At 39.5% G+C, this 13,415-nt stretch overlaps 1 protein-coding gene across 7 annotated transcripts in view; it reads left to right on the forward strand.

The window, feature by feature from the left end:
• The window catches only part of SIPA1L1 (signal induced proliferation associated 1 like 1), a 203,067-nt gene that overhangs the window by 19,614 nt on the left and 170,038 nt on the right, over window positions 1–13,415 (forward strand). The gene's annotated exons all lie outside the window — the stretch shown is intronic.

Below are 13,415 nucleotides of genomic sequence, written 5' to 3' on the forward strand. Positions count from 1 at the left end.
TGTGCATGGTGAACGTGACGCTCCCATTGCGGATGCAAACGGGTGATGTTTTCAGCAGGCAGGTGTTCAAACGGATTGTTCAGCTAAAGGATGATCTTGCCAAAAGGGCTGTTTGTGTTTAGAGCAAATTGCACAAATTGATTCCTTTTGTATACCTAAAGGAATATTGAAGCATACGATGCATCCATAATTGAACTTGCCATGTAGGCACATTCAGTTTCACAGTTCACTCTGTGGTACGCGGGGTGAATTGCTTATATTGGTACAGCTGTGACTAAAAGGTCCTTGATAAGGTTTATTACAAAATAAGAGAACGTGTTTAGAGTATTTTTGTCATGCCATTGTTGCAACACACCCCCAAAAATCAAATCACAGTTTTTTGATATACTTTAGGTGGAAAACTTTTCTTTGGACTTGACCAAATACTGACTGACAGGAATGAGTATTTCTGTGAGCCTGCATCTGTCTGGAGGAATTGATGAGTGGGATAAGAATTCATGTAACTTGCATAAACCTTACTTTCATGAATATTTTGGTACTGTAATACTGAATGTGTGACCTCTGGTGTGTAAGTGGAAAGAACAAAGGAAATTATGAAGGGCAAAGCCAGCAGGCAAATCCAGTCTTTGTCCCTTCCAGCATAAGGCAAAATGTCATTGTTCTGAATGCTTCAGTCTGGGCAGTGCTAGTGGGCACGCTGAAGTGCTTCCCACAGAACAGGTCTATGGTGGCGGAATACAAAGTTAGGTGAAGGAAGCTAGATGCATATTTGAATTTGAAAAGCTTTTTTTCCTGTCAGGTATTAGTTTTGGCTGATAAAATTTGTCGTGCGCAGTAATAGCTCACATTGTGAAGAAGCTTGAGCAGCAGAAGTGGGTTGAGAAAGAAGCTGTCTGTTGCTTTTGAAGATCGCTTCTGCAGAGAATGGTTAGACTGTGTCTGGATTTTCTGTGTTATTTCTTGTGATTTCTTTCACTGCATAGCTGTAGGTGTTCCCTGGTTCAGTTTCTGACCTTTTTTCTTGAGAGCTCTACGTCATTCATGGACTAAAAAGTAGAGTGACTTGTTAAAAAATCCATTGTAGGTATGTGGAAGGGTCTTGATGGACAGGAGAGATCATCCTGTGGCAAAATTGACTCAGTACAGTGACTTTAGACTTCAAAGCTCTTCTGTTTTTACCCAGGGAAATGTAATTCTTTCAGTGGAATTCTGGATTGGCCTTGGCTCAAATCTAATGGGTTTGGCTTAATTTCCTTTTAAACAGGAAGAATTTCTGCGCTTGACAAGATGGAGCAGGGGAAAGCCATTTGCCTGTGTGCAGGTGCATTTTTGCATGTTTCCTACAACAAGGACAGCTGAGAAGAGATGGTTATAAATATATTGTGGAGCTACAGATAAGTTAGCAAGGGTTTGTCCTCTTTACTCTCATTGCTTAGAATCTAGAAGACTATTTCAGAGTTCTTACAACTTTTTTTCTTAGAGCCTTGTCTGGAGGAGTACTTAGGCTTTTTAGTGTGTTGAATTGTGTCATAATTGTGTCATTCTTTGCACGTTGTCTTTAATTGCAATTTGAGCTGGTTTTGATAGAAGTGTTTTGTGCATTTTCAATACTTCCTAGGTAATTGTCACCTAATCTAAACTATACAGAGATAATCTGCATTAATATACTGCATGATAGCTCATCTATTTTGAATGGCAGCAAGCGAGTTTTGTATGTTCAAAGTAACAGATGTGTAGTTAAGTTAGATTTTTTTTTTCATTTTTGTGAGCCTTAACCTCATATAGGTACCTAAGATTATTTGTGGTTTTGATCAGGGGAGATATCTCTCAAATCAATTTGTGGAACAGCCTTGGAAAGGGACTCACAACTTGCATAGTACTCTTAATAAAGAACAAGGGTGCCTCATTTGTCAGATCTACACCTGAATTTGCATTATGACTGTTGCTTTTCACTGATGGTGGCTGCTAAAGGAGCCCTGGCTTTCTGCTCTCTGCTAGTTTTTGCTTCTGGGCCGACCTCAGGTACGTCACCGCGGCACAAGTCCTTGAGTCATTTTGCTGGCGCTCTGCCCTCCACCCTCGTTCGGACTTGCTCAATTGAGAAGGCAACAAAGAGGCAAGAAGCTGCAAGATGGTTGCTCATCAAACCACATCCTAAAAATAGTGTGGCAACTTTAGGTGTTTCTGGGTCTTTGTACATTGTCTTCTCTGAAAGACCAGTGAAGCTGGTAAACATATCATTGAAGAGCAGTGAATCAATCAGGAAAAGGAAGGCAATTAGTTGAAAGCTGCCATTTGTGAAACAGAATATAGGTTGTAGCAAGTACAGCACTGCAAGTATAGTGGAGCAGCTGTCTCATATTTGGAGCCACAATAATTCTTCTGAAATTCTTTTATTTTTTTATATCCTCCTCCATCTTCAGATGGGGATGTTGGCTGAGGCTGCTGTGGGTCACTTTGGACACTAGAAATTGGGATGAGGCAAACAGCCTCTTCTTTACATGACGTGCAGCTGTTGGATGAGAATGAGCTAGTTATATTTTAAGCTGTATTTGAAATCTCTAGATGACCTTTTTTTTTTTTTTTTAAAAAAAAAAAATCCCCCTTGTTGGGATGCATCATACCTTTCCTTTCTGAGTGCAATTCTGAGAAGAAAAAAAAGCCTCAACATCAGTGGTCTGACGTATATATGAATTTTCTGTGTTGTAATGAAACTTACTGTTCTGCTTTTTTTTCTCTCTCATCTTTCCAGACTATATTACAGTGACATGGCTATCGCTGCCAGCGCTGTGCAGGGCACATTGTTTCTGTGAATGCATTCCAACAGGTGTGTTGTTTTTGTTTTCCTGGCATTTATTTTGCAATTTAGTATGAACATAATGCTTCACATCTGTATTTCAGTCCAGTTTGAACAAGTTGAGCTCAAGTAGTGGTTGAGTTGTGGTTTTGATGGAATGGTTGTTTGGCAGGCTACATTCGTAAACACTCTGGTGCTTTCAGCACATAGTATTTTGGGGCAGTCATAGTGCAATTGCATAATCTTAAATTATCTGCTTTGCAAATAAGAGATGATTATAGTGACTGAAAGCAAGCATTGAGCAGTTGAAAATTTGATGCATGAAAAAGAATCTAACTTCTTGTCAGTACCTCAAGCTTTATTCTAAAAGCAATTTCTTTCTGAGGGCACGTTGAGTTCAGCCTATTATGAATCTCCTGAAGATACAGGAGTGTGAGAGAGTTGTTTCAGATTTTGTAGGGGCTCCTTAATGAAGTGTGTGATTCACCTCTGGTCACTAGTCACTACCTTCAGGTGACTCATTTGTGACCCTTGTGATGCTCCACGCTTCCCCAGACCCAAATGATGGCTAGAAAGCTTTGATTTATTATAAGAAAGATGAATAAGAGAGAGGTCTACTAGCATTCAGTACATGCTGAATAGCATTTAAACCGATAAATGAGAGAATAAAGCTTCTTTTGAGAATCTGAGAGTTGTTTAGATTCTTGTTAATGAAAACTGTTTTCCATGTATCAGTTTTGGGGATTGTTCAGTTTAAGCCTTAAGTGCTGTTAAAACCCTGACTAACAATTCTCCTCCTCTTTTTCTATTTGAGAAGAAAATGTAAGAATGGGTGTATTACAAGCAGCTCTTTTTATAGTGTTTTATTAGCTTCAGAACTACCAGAGTTGGAGATAACAGATCGGGGGTGCTATATTAAAAGCTGCCTGATCTTCTTTGTATTTGCGCTATCACTTCTTGAATCAAACTGTAATTTTGGCCTAGATGTTGTCCAGTGGTCATTATTATTATGTATTATATTTTATGTTGTGGGGAAAAGATGCTCTTAAATTTCTTTTTCAACACAGATAATCTTTCTGAGGTTTTCTCCAATCCTTTCATTATGTGATACTATGGATAACTTTTTCCCCTTGTGTTCTTCACATTGTTTGTGGTTTTAGCTCTCTTTATCCCTCCAAGGCCATGAGTTCCCAGCGTTTTTTCTCTGTATGAAAGCCATACCATACCTTCTGATCGTTAGTCACTCTTTCTCTAGTTCCTCTATGCCTGGGCAATATGAGTAGAGTTACGAGCAGTAACAAAGAAAAACTGTGGTAGTTGGTATGTCGTGGTTATTCCTGATTTGTTTTCCTTTCTAAAATATCCCAATTCCTTTCACTTTGCTTTTGATGGTGTAAAGTTGGTACATTTCAGTGAATACTGACTGCGAGCCTTTTCTTGAAGGTTAACAAACATACCCTTAATATTGTAAAGAGACACTTCAGATTAGTTTTCCCTCTCTGTGGTGTTTCAGTGTGTTTGTTGACACTGGATTTCATATAACATTGTACTTCCCAATCAGTCCATTCCTGTGAAGACTTCTGTAGCTGCCCACAGTGACTTACAGACAAGATTTTTTCTGACTAATACAGAATCTGAATATCTTTTTTTTTTAAGCTTTGCTAAATATAAATGTTTATGTATCTGTCAATTCCTTCCATTTTACATTTTACCTCCAGTGATGCATGCGTTTACCAGCATGGGTCCCAGTGCAGATCCTTGGTAGTAGTGCACCATCCTCTTCCCTTCTTTTCTTCTCGCCTGCTCACTATTTAGGAAATCTTATTGCTTCTGCTTATTTCCCACTTAATAGTTGTTGATTGGTTATAATTCACAAGTAATTTTTTCTGTCTCATCTTATGATAATTTGGTTTGAGACCCTTTGTTGAAGGATCTTGCTGAAAGGGGTTGGACTGGAAGATCTCCAGAGGTCCCTTCCAACCTGAACCATTCTGCAGTTCTGTGAAAGTTCCTCCTAACGCCCCATGTGCATTCTTGAACTTTTGGGGTGTGTGATATTGAGTACTTTTGGATGCTCATCATCTTCTTTAGCGAATCCTGAGTGGTTGGACTTCTCCTCGTGAAAATCTGAGTACTTTGCTGTATCTTGTGCAGAAGTGATGCCTGTCTTTGAAGAGGCAAGTAAAACACGATGAATAATGAAGAGTATCTCTAGCAGAGCCAAAAGGCACACCTTGTAGTTGTGGCAATGGCATGAGATAACTCTGAATGCGTTTTAACCTGTTGTATTATGCTGCCTTAAACCCAGGCTGTGGCACAGTAGAACTGGAAATATTTGAAAGACACATGTTCCCTGCCAATTGCCAGGCAACCACACCCTGGCTTGTGTTTGCTACACCTGTGAAGGTGCATTTCTAATATACTGTAAACAGTTCCTCATGGTTACTGCATAATAAGCTGATGTAACGAAGCCTTGAAAGGAATAAATACTGCAAATGCTCAGAATAATTCTAGTCTGTTTGCCTCTAGAAGCATTTCTCTGAGGGTTCCAGGTTACATTAAAAAACACTCTCTGATGACTGGGCCCTGGGGTTTTAAAATGCCAAATACAATACTTGTGAAGCAGTACATGAACAGAGTGGCTTCTGATAGTGTCTCCTGTTGCTGTCTGTTAATTCTAGAATGGTATTCTGAAAAATCGCATGATAATCCTAATGTAAGTAGTGTTTCATGGATGATAATGTTCGGTACAAGTTCATTTTGCTTTTAAACGATAATTGTGAATACAGTATGAAGCTCTGATCCTTACTGCTCAGATAAGTCTCTTCTTCTGTATTGCAGAAGAAAAATAGCAGGACTGCCAAATAAACCAAGCGAATCTTCCAGAGCTTCACAGTGGAATTCATAAAGAGAAAATCCTCTCTTTCTGACCTGTTCTTGGGCATCAAATCAGGGGAGTAACAAGGACAGTTATTGCTTTTTAATACCAAAGATTATGGTATTTTTAGTGGTCAATAGCTACAATGCTTTGTATCGAAGCATCTAGTCTTTATTTCTAGGTGCTTTTATAGAGTTACAGGAGAGTGCTTGATGGAGAAAATACACAAGTGTTCTCTCTGGTTGTGCTCCCAAATGTAATTATTGATCGGTAATAGCAGAAGGATGTATTTGTGATATAATAATAAACTGCAGGATGACAATAAAGAACTGAAAATAATCTCTGAATTAACTACCATAACCTGTAAGTGGCTTTGAGGCAAAATAGGTTTTGAGCAAAGCCCTGCTTGTATTTTAGTATGTAACCTGCACCTTTAGTAAAAAGCTACGCTACTTTCTGCTGTTCATTTCTTGTTAGGTGTTGGAGGAGGAAGTCAAAGGAGTCTGATATGACTAACCTACATTAAAAATAATTAAAACTGTGGTTTTGTAGTGCCACTTTCCTGATAAAAGAACAACTTAAATGTATTTCTCTTTGTTGTAATTAGCTTAATGTAAGTAGGTAATTACATTTCCATTAAGCTTCTACAGAGTTTTAAAAACAGAGAAGCAGGATTATCTCAGTACACCATGTTACTGCGTGTAATGAGCTGTAATAAAGTAAAATTCTATTTTTGAAATTATATTCAAAAAGATCTTTTGTAGCACATGAAATGTTGTGTGCCAGTAAATAAATTTAAGCAAGCTTTTTGGAGATGAAGAAGAGATTAATTAGTGGATTTGGCAATAAAAATAATTAGAAATTGATTCTGGTAACCTGAGGCATCCCTGACATAGTCAGGAAATAAATAAGCATAATGTATATATGTTTCTAACTGTGAATGAGATTAATCCTCAGTAGGTATATGAACATGGCAGTTGAGACTATATGGGGTTTCACATTAGAATTCATTTCTGTGGGCTGCTTCGTGTAGAACAGGGTATTTTTTGATCAGTTCTGAGTTAAATGAATCATTACCTTTCTGAACTTTCTTCTGCAAGTTGTGGTTGGCTAGTAAGGTTGAAAGATCAAAAGATCAAGTATCGTGCATTTAGAGCTTGTCAGAGGATTTTTATTTTCTAATACTACATTAAATTTTAGGGATAGCATGTAAGAATCTGAAATTGGGAATTTGATAAGACAAAAAATACTGGTTCGTCCTAAAATATTTTCAAAATAGCTGCCATGTAAAAATCCTAAACACTTACATAGAAGTCATAGAAATCAAAGCGTGCTATACATACGTGACTCTTCTCTACTGATAATCAGAAGCAGTTCTGTTTAATATTTGAAACTGTTATCTGTATACCTTACTAAGGACTCCGGACTTCTTAAGAAAAGCAGCATAATATTCTCAGATAACTTGTAATTTCTGGAAAGATTTCATTATCAGATGGATTTAAAAGCAAAACTTTGTGATGAACAACTAATGTAGAATAGCGAAATATAATACCAAATACTTGTGTTCTTTGTTCTAAGAAGCTGTTGAAATTGGTACTGGCAATCAGAATTCTGGTCTGAGTTATTTCAGTTTTAAGGCTTTATATAGAATTTGTGAGGTTTTTTATTATTTGAAACTTTTGAATGGCTATAACAGCTTCAACAATTTTACAAACATATTTTGGTCTTGAGCGTGCAAACAGCTGAATGATGTTACAGTGATTTTTATTTTCAATTGTAACTTGGCTTTCATAAGTCTTGTATATACATTGCTGATGCTACTAAAAAGAATGCTCTGATAGCACCTGTACATGACAGTAGTCTTGTTGAGCTGTTGGGAGAGAAAAAAACACCTAAGGGATTGATTTCTGTCCCACCTCTTGTACAGAGTACCTGTACAGGAGACATCAGGTCATTTGTGTGTCTTGCAAAACTCCATTCTTCCTTTCCGGAGGCTGAGAGCCTACCTCTGAGCAATTGCTATTGCACTGACAAATATCTGCTTATGATTCAAAAAGCCCCTCGTTTCTGATACTAGCAGAACCAAAACTGAGCTGTGAGGACCTTTTAGGTCCACTTGTTGCCGCAGCATAATTGTATGGAGACGTGCATGCTTGCAGACAGAAATTTTAAATTCACAAGCACTCCGTGTGGATAATGAGCAGAAGGCAGCATTCTTACTAAAAGGGAAATTTTTTGCATGAGTACCAGTGGAAGACCTTGTTTAGCATCTGGGAACAAACATGAAGCTAAAGCCGCTTCTGTGTGGCTGTGGAAGGTCAGAGCTGAGTACCGCATGCTGCTTCGCCTGCACAGGGCGTGATGCTGAGACACCATGGCTAAGCAGGAGGCTCTCAAGCTGGATCGGTTCACTCGTGTGTTGACAGCGTCCTACAAACAGGGTGGAAGGGAGATGTTCTGGGAATGAATGGCCTGACTGCATGTTATTTTGGGGCTTGAGAAGTACATCTTGTTAAGCTGGAATTGTTGCTGAGCTACGTGATGGGCTCTCACCTAGGGGGTGTATGTTTCAGCATGGCACACGACTGTGGTATGAAATAATGCTTGGGGCTTTTATTTATCGCCTTGCTTTCCTCTGCCTGCCTTCTCTTTGTGGGGAACACACAAGTGGGACAGAGCCCTCTATTCTATGTGGCAAACGTGTTTTTACTTTGCAGTGCAGAGTAGGGGTAGAAGATCTTCTGGAACTGAACGCTTTGATTCAAATTCGTGTAGCTGATAGGTGTGTAAAAACAAGTGGGAATTTCAAATGGTGCAGTTTGATTAAGGAAGACTATGCTATTTGTTTTGGCAGTTTTTGGAAAATGACGACAGGAACGAGAGGTAATGCAAAATAGCACAAGAACTTGGATCATGTGCTGACCAGCTCCTACTTCATTACTACTGCACAACTGTTCACTTCTTGTGTTTGTGTTTATTTCAAAGTTCTTGCCGTATTGGTGCTCCAGGGTGGAGTTGCTGCATGCTGTACCTATAAAAGTTATTTACTCTGCTTAATCAAACAAGTCCATTATTTCCTGAAAACAAAATCTGGTCATGCAAATCGAAGCCGAGGTGCCCAGCGGAACAGCTTGAGCTGTGAGTTCGGTTTGGAGCTGCATGGAAGGACCAGGTTTCAGGGAGCTGACACTTGAGGAACCAGGGGATGGAAGGAAGATGCTGCATCTCTTACTGTGCTTCGGCTGGACAGTGCTAACCCCCGCTCTCTGTGGGCCTGTCAGAAGCATCTTGGCCTGCTGAAGATGGGCTGAGCTGAAAAACTTATCACTTGCTATGTCTCTGTAAGGGAAATGCATCCAAGGTTAAAGCACAGACCTCCGGTGCTGTTTTTTCCTTAGGAACCAGTCTCTCTTTCAGACCAAGAAACAATTCCTCATCTGTTTCCAATGTCAAAGGATAGACAACTCTGAAAGCAGTAATTACTTAAAGGCATGTGAGAGAAGTATCTAGCATTGGAATCTTCAGTCTACTTTTACTCTCCATGAGTGGTTTTTGTATTTTCTCCATTCTTTACTGTTGTTTTCCAGTTAAAATTGAAGTGTGAGGCTATACAATCTCTGTACATTTCTTTTTCTTTTGGGTTGCAAGCTCTTTGAAGACTTGAGTTACTCATCAAATAAAATGAATTCTCATAGTGTGTGTTCTGATGCCTGCAGACATTTTCTGTCCTGGGCTTCACTTTGGGGTCATATTTTACTGGCATCGGTCACTGCACAGCACAGAGCTGCCTTGTGAAGAGCACCGATTTCCTCGCAGCCTGCCAAAAAGTGTATGTGGGTTGGCGGCATGAATGTCCACGTTTGGATGAAATTTTTGATGCCGGGATTTAGCCACAAAAAGTGGAAGGAAAAACTACTGAGCCTGTGACTTAAAATGAATAAATAAGTTATTTATACTTGCAGTATAGAAATGCTGATATATTATAAAAAGCAACAGAGATAGCTTGATTTTTTTTTTCTTCCACATTTAAGCAATTCAGCCTTTTTCAAAACATTTCAAAATGTGTGGGTAATCTTTTTTTTCCAAAAAAAAAAAAAAAAAAGGCATTTCAGTAGTGTGTGGAAGAAGCAATAGATTTTTGGAAGTGAATATTGTCTGGTGAGTTTATGTTAAGTTCTTTGGCTACTGTCTTTAAGTGTAATTTTGGAGTTACTGGATAGTTTGCAGTTCAGTGTATCATCTGCTGCCTCAAGAGGGAATAATACTAAAATTCTTTTGTTACTTCACGGAAAGCTTTGTGGTGGTTGTGTCAGGCATTCATGGCTTGTGAGCGCAAAATGTGGAGAGAAGAGCAAATTGAGTAACTTCCTGCACTAATGGAGTAGGATTTGTGAGATCTGAGACTATGATATTTTATTAAATACCCTATTTCCTACTACATAGTTTTTAATGTAAATTCTCATTTTCCTAGTGGAAATACATGGTTCTGAAATGGAGCAAAAAACATATTTGGCAGCGTGTCCTAAAATTAAGTTCAAAACCAGTACTGAAAATGAGATTTTGATCTCTGTGGTAGGCTGCAGAACTGACACATTCCAGACCTTCTCCAAACGTGCACGTGTCTAAGAGACAGCTACGGCAGCATGTGCAATTGGTGTCGTTTCTCTCTGGTTTCAGCTGAGGGTAAAAAAACAGGATCCTCCCATTCAGGAGGTGAGGCTTCATGTTGAAGACAACCTAACGTTGCACTTTTTCTACTGGATCATTCAATGTACCTTTTTTGCAACAGTATTATTAAAAAATCCATCTTACAGACAGATGGGTCAGCACAGACTTTTTTTTTGACATTTAGGATTTTTTTTGGCTTTTCAACCAGAGCAGCAGAGTGATCCAGTTTTCCCACTCGCCATGTACTAGTGTGGGCCAGGGGGAGCACTGGGATTGTGTGGTTGAGGTACAGCATCGTATGGCATGGATGTGGTGATGGGCTGGATGGTCCTAAACTAGCGGTGAAATTTCATTATTTTACTGCACTCAGTGTCAGAGAACATTGCTTTCCAATATCTTAGAATAATAATCTAACTATATGAAAATTAAGCCTAATTAGTTTAATTGTTCTGAAATCTTTGTAGAAAAGCTTCTAAACTGTGAATAACTCCCTTCCTTCCTTCCCTTTTCTCCTTTAAAACAAAACAAAACAACAACAACAAAAGACTTCACTGTTTTCTGCAGTTCTGTTGAATGAATTTCCTTTCAGTGCTCGATTGTTATTGCCAGAAAGTAGAGAGCTACCGTAGTTCAGTGCATTTTTTATTTAAAAACAACAACAAAATTTGTAAGACCTAAAGACCTGTATTGGCTGTCGGGGCCTGCGTAATTAAAGTAAAAAAGTTAAAAGTTTTTCATCTTGCAGTAGTGACAAATACAGTGGCATATCAGCATGAAGGAGAGCTGTAATGTGGTGCTGATGGCAGTGTATTTTTGAGTAAGTATGTTCAAGTAGAAGTCATGTAAAGGAATTGTGTCCCAGTCATAACACCCTTTGAAAGGCAGACAGCTTTTTCTGCGTATTCAATTCTTTATTTCCTTTATATTCTTGCATGGTATTTTGTTACTCCTTCATAAAAGGTGACTGGATTATGCATTCGCTAACGTTGCTTTTTATAAAATGCATTGTGGAACTTGTTTGTTCCTGGGCTTCCTTATGGAAAGGATGTCCTGTGTTTGTTTACATTTGTGGATTGTCTTGTAATTTTTGTGAATGCCGTTGCATTTCATATGCTTATGCACGGACACCAGATAGAAAGATTAGATGATGCTTTGTGCGCTATCAGGCAGCTCCTTATTGCAGTCGGTTTGAAAGAAGAACCGGCCTAAAACTAGAAGCAAGCGTGAGGTGAAGTTAGCAGATATTTCTAAGTCTTGCAAGTATTGCTCAGGGAGGGAGGCTGCTGCCCAGGGGCCCTGGGCGAGGAGGTGCAGCAGTGGTACAGCAGTGCTGCGTGTGCATCCTTCTTCCCTGTTCCAAACTTTTTTCTTTAATTTGAACTTGGGTGATCAGGCTGCTCAGTAGGGTTTCTTTTAGGCAGTGAGGATGCTGATTTGGCAAGTAAGAGCGAAAGACTGTCCTGGGTCTTGTGCCAGTTTCTCTATCCCGCGCGTGGAAGTGGGTGGCTAGCAAGAAATCTCGCAGTCCTGTCTGGGAGGAGAGGAAAGCACGAGCGCTGGGAAATGGCTCACTAAAGTAACTTACGTGAAATTTCAGTTTCTGCTTCAGAAGAAATGGCCATATGCTGGAAAATGTCAGCACATGTTCATAGAAATGACTAATTATGAAGTGGAATTTGACTTAATCTCCCTCAATGTTCTTTTTTTTTTTTTTTAATTAAATTTCACAAACTGCCAAAGTTTGTTTGTCCGGCCCTTCAGATAACCAAATGCCGTGGCTGATACGGAATAGCACGTTCACAGGCTGTGGAACAGGCAAGATAAGGATGACTTATAGATAAAAAATGACAAAAATCATTTTCCAGGGTGTGGACATGAGTGCTACTGCAAAGATCGTGCAGATGTTCACAATCAGTTTATTGAACATGATGTATTTTTACTCTGCTTAAAAAAAGCCACCAACAGTGAAATGTGCTCAGCCACCAGTGTGGAACGCACTGTTGCATTAGGAGTTCACAGCTTGGTGCCTCAGATTAGGCTTTAGCATGGCATGCAGCTGCAGAGATTAAAGTGTCTTGAATGGTGTGGGACAGATGAGGCTCTATCCAGTGTAATCCGGCCTCTGTGTTAGTGGGGAGGGGCAGCGGCTGCCTTACTTTATCCCCAAATATTCCTAAGTGTGTTTGGGAACTGAAAGCAAGAGGTTTGCCTCTGTGTAGGAGCCCACTCACAGCTGAGCGTTTGGGATTTGTATGGTAGGGTCACTCTCTGCCTGGGAATAGATAACGGAGCATGGAGGAATGAAATAGGGATACGATGCTCAGGCTTGTTCTGAGATGCTTGTATGCATAAGCATTTCTTGTTCCCTTGGGTGCTTCTCAGGTTTTAACTGCATTTTGGTTTATTGTAAAATATTTCTAAACTCCCAGTTTGGTGTATTGCATCTTCAGCTGCAGAGCTAACATTTAGTAACTCGGGCTTGACTGCAGCATAACAAATGTTGTAAACTTTATTATGTGTTTTTTGAAGTTTTATTAATGTGCTCACCCTCTTTGTCAGGTCACCATAAAGAAAAGGGTGTTGCCTTTTAATTTTAAGTTTAATATCTGGTAAATTAATTCTAGGCATGCGGTTCTTCTTAAAGCATAAAACATTATAAAATGGCAAAAATGAAAGTTTGTCTGTACAAAACTTTATTAGAGATTACTTTCTGCCTGTCTTGAGTTATGAAGCTGGGAAGGATGATGTGAAGTGGTTTACGGTGCTGGATACTTTAATTAGCTCTGTGCTGCAGTTCTTCATCTGAGGTGTTTCTGCAGGTGAGGAAGATGTCCGTACCTGTTGATGCATGCCATCGCAGCGTTCCTCAAACCCTCAGGAGAAAGCACTGTATGTACAGAGGTGCCATTGGAAATGGCCCCGTGCTTTCCCCGCTGCCAGATAGTTTCCCCCTCCTTGTTTTCCCAATTTTTGCAGGAAGGGGAGCATGAGTGCTGTGTGTCTAAGATGCTGGGTTAGCTCGTGCCTGGCCCATCTGGCTGCTTTTGCCCCTGTACATTAAATGAGATCTCA

This window comes from Oxyura jamaicensis, chromosome 5, assembly GCF_011077185.1.
Source record: "Oxyura jamaicensis isolate SHBP4307 breed ruddy duck chromosome 5, BPBGC_Ojam_1.0, whole genome shotgun sequence".
Lineage (NCBI taxonomy): Eukaryota > Metazoa > Chordata > Aves > Anseriformes > Anatidae > Oxyura > Oxyura jamaicensis.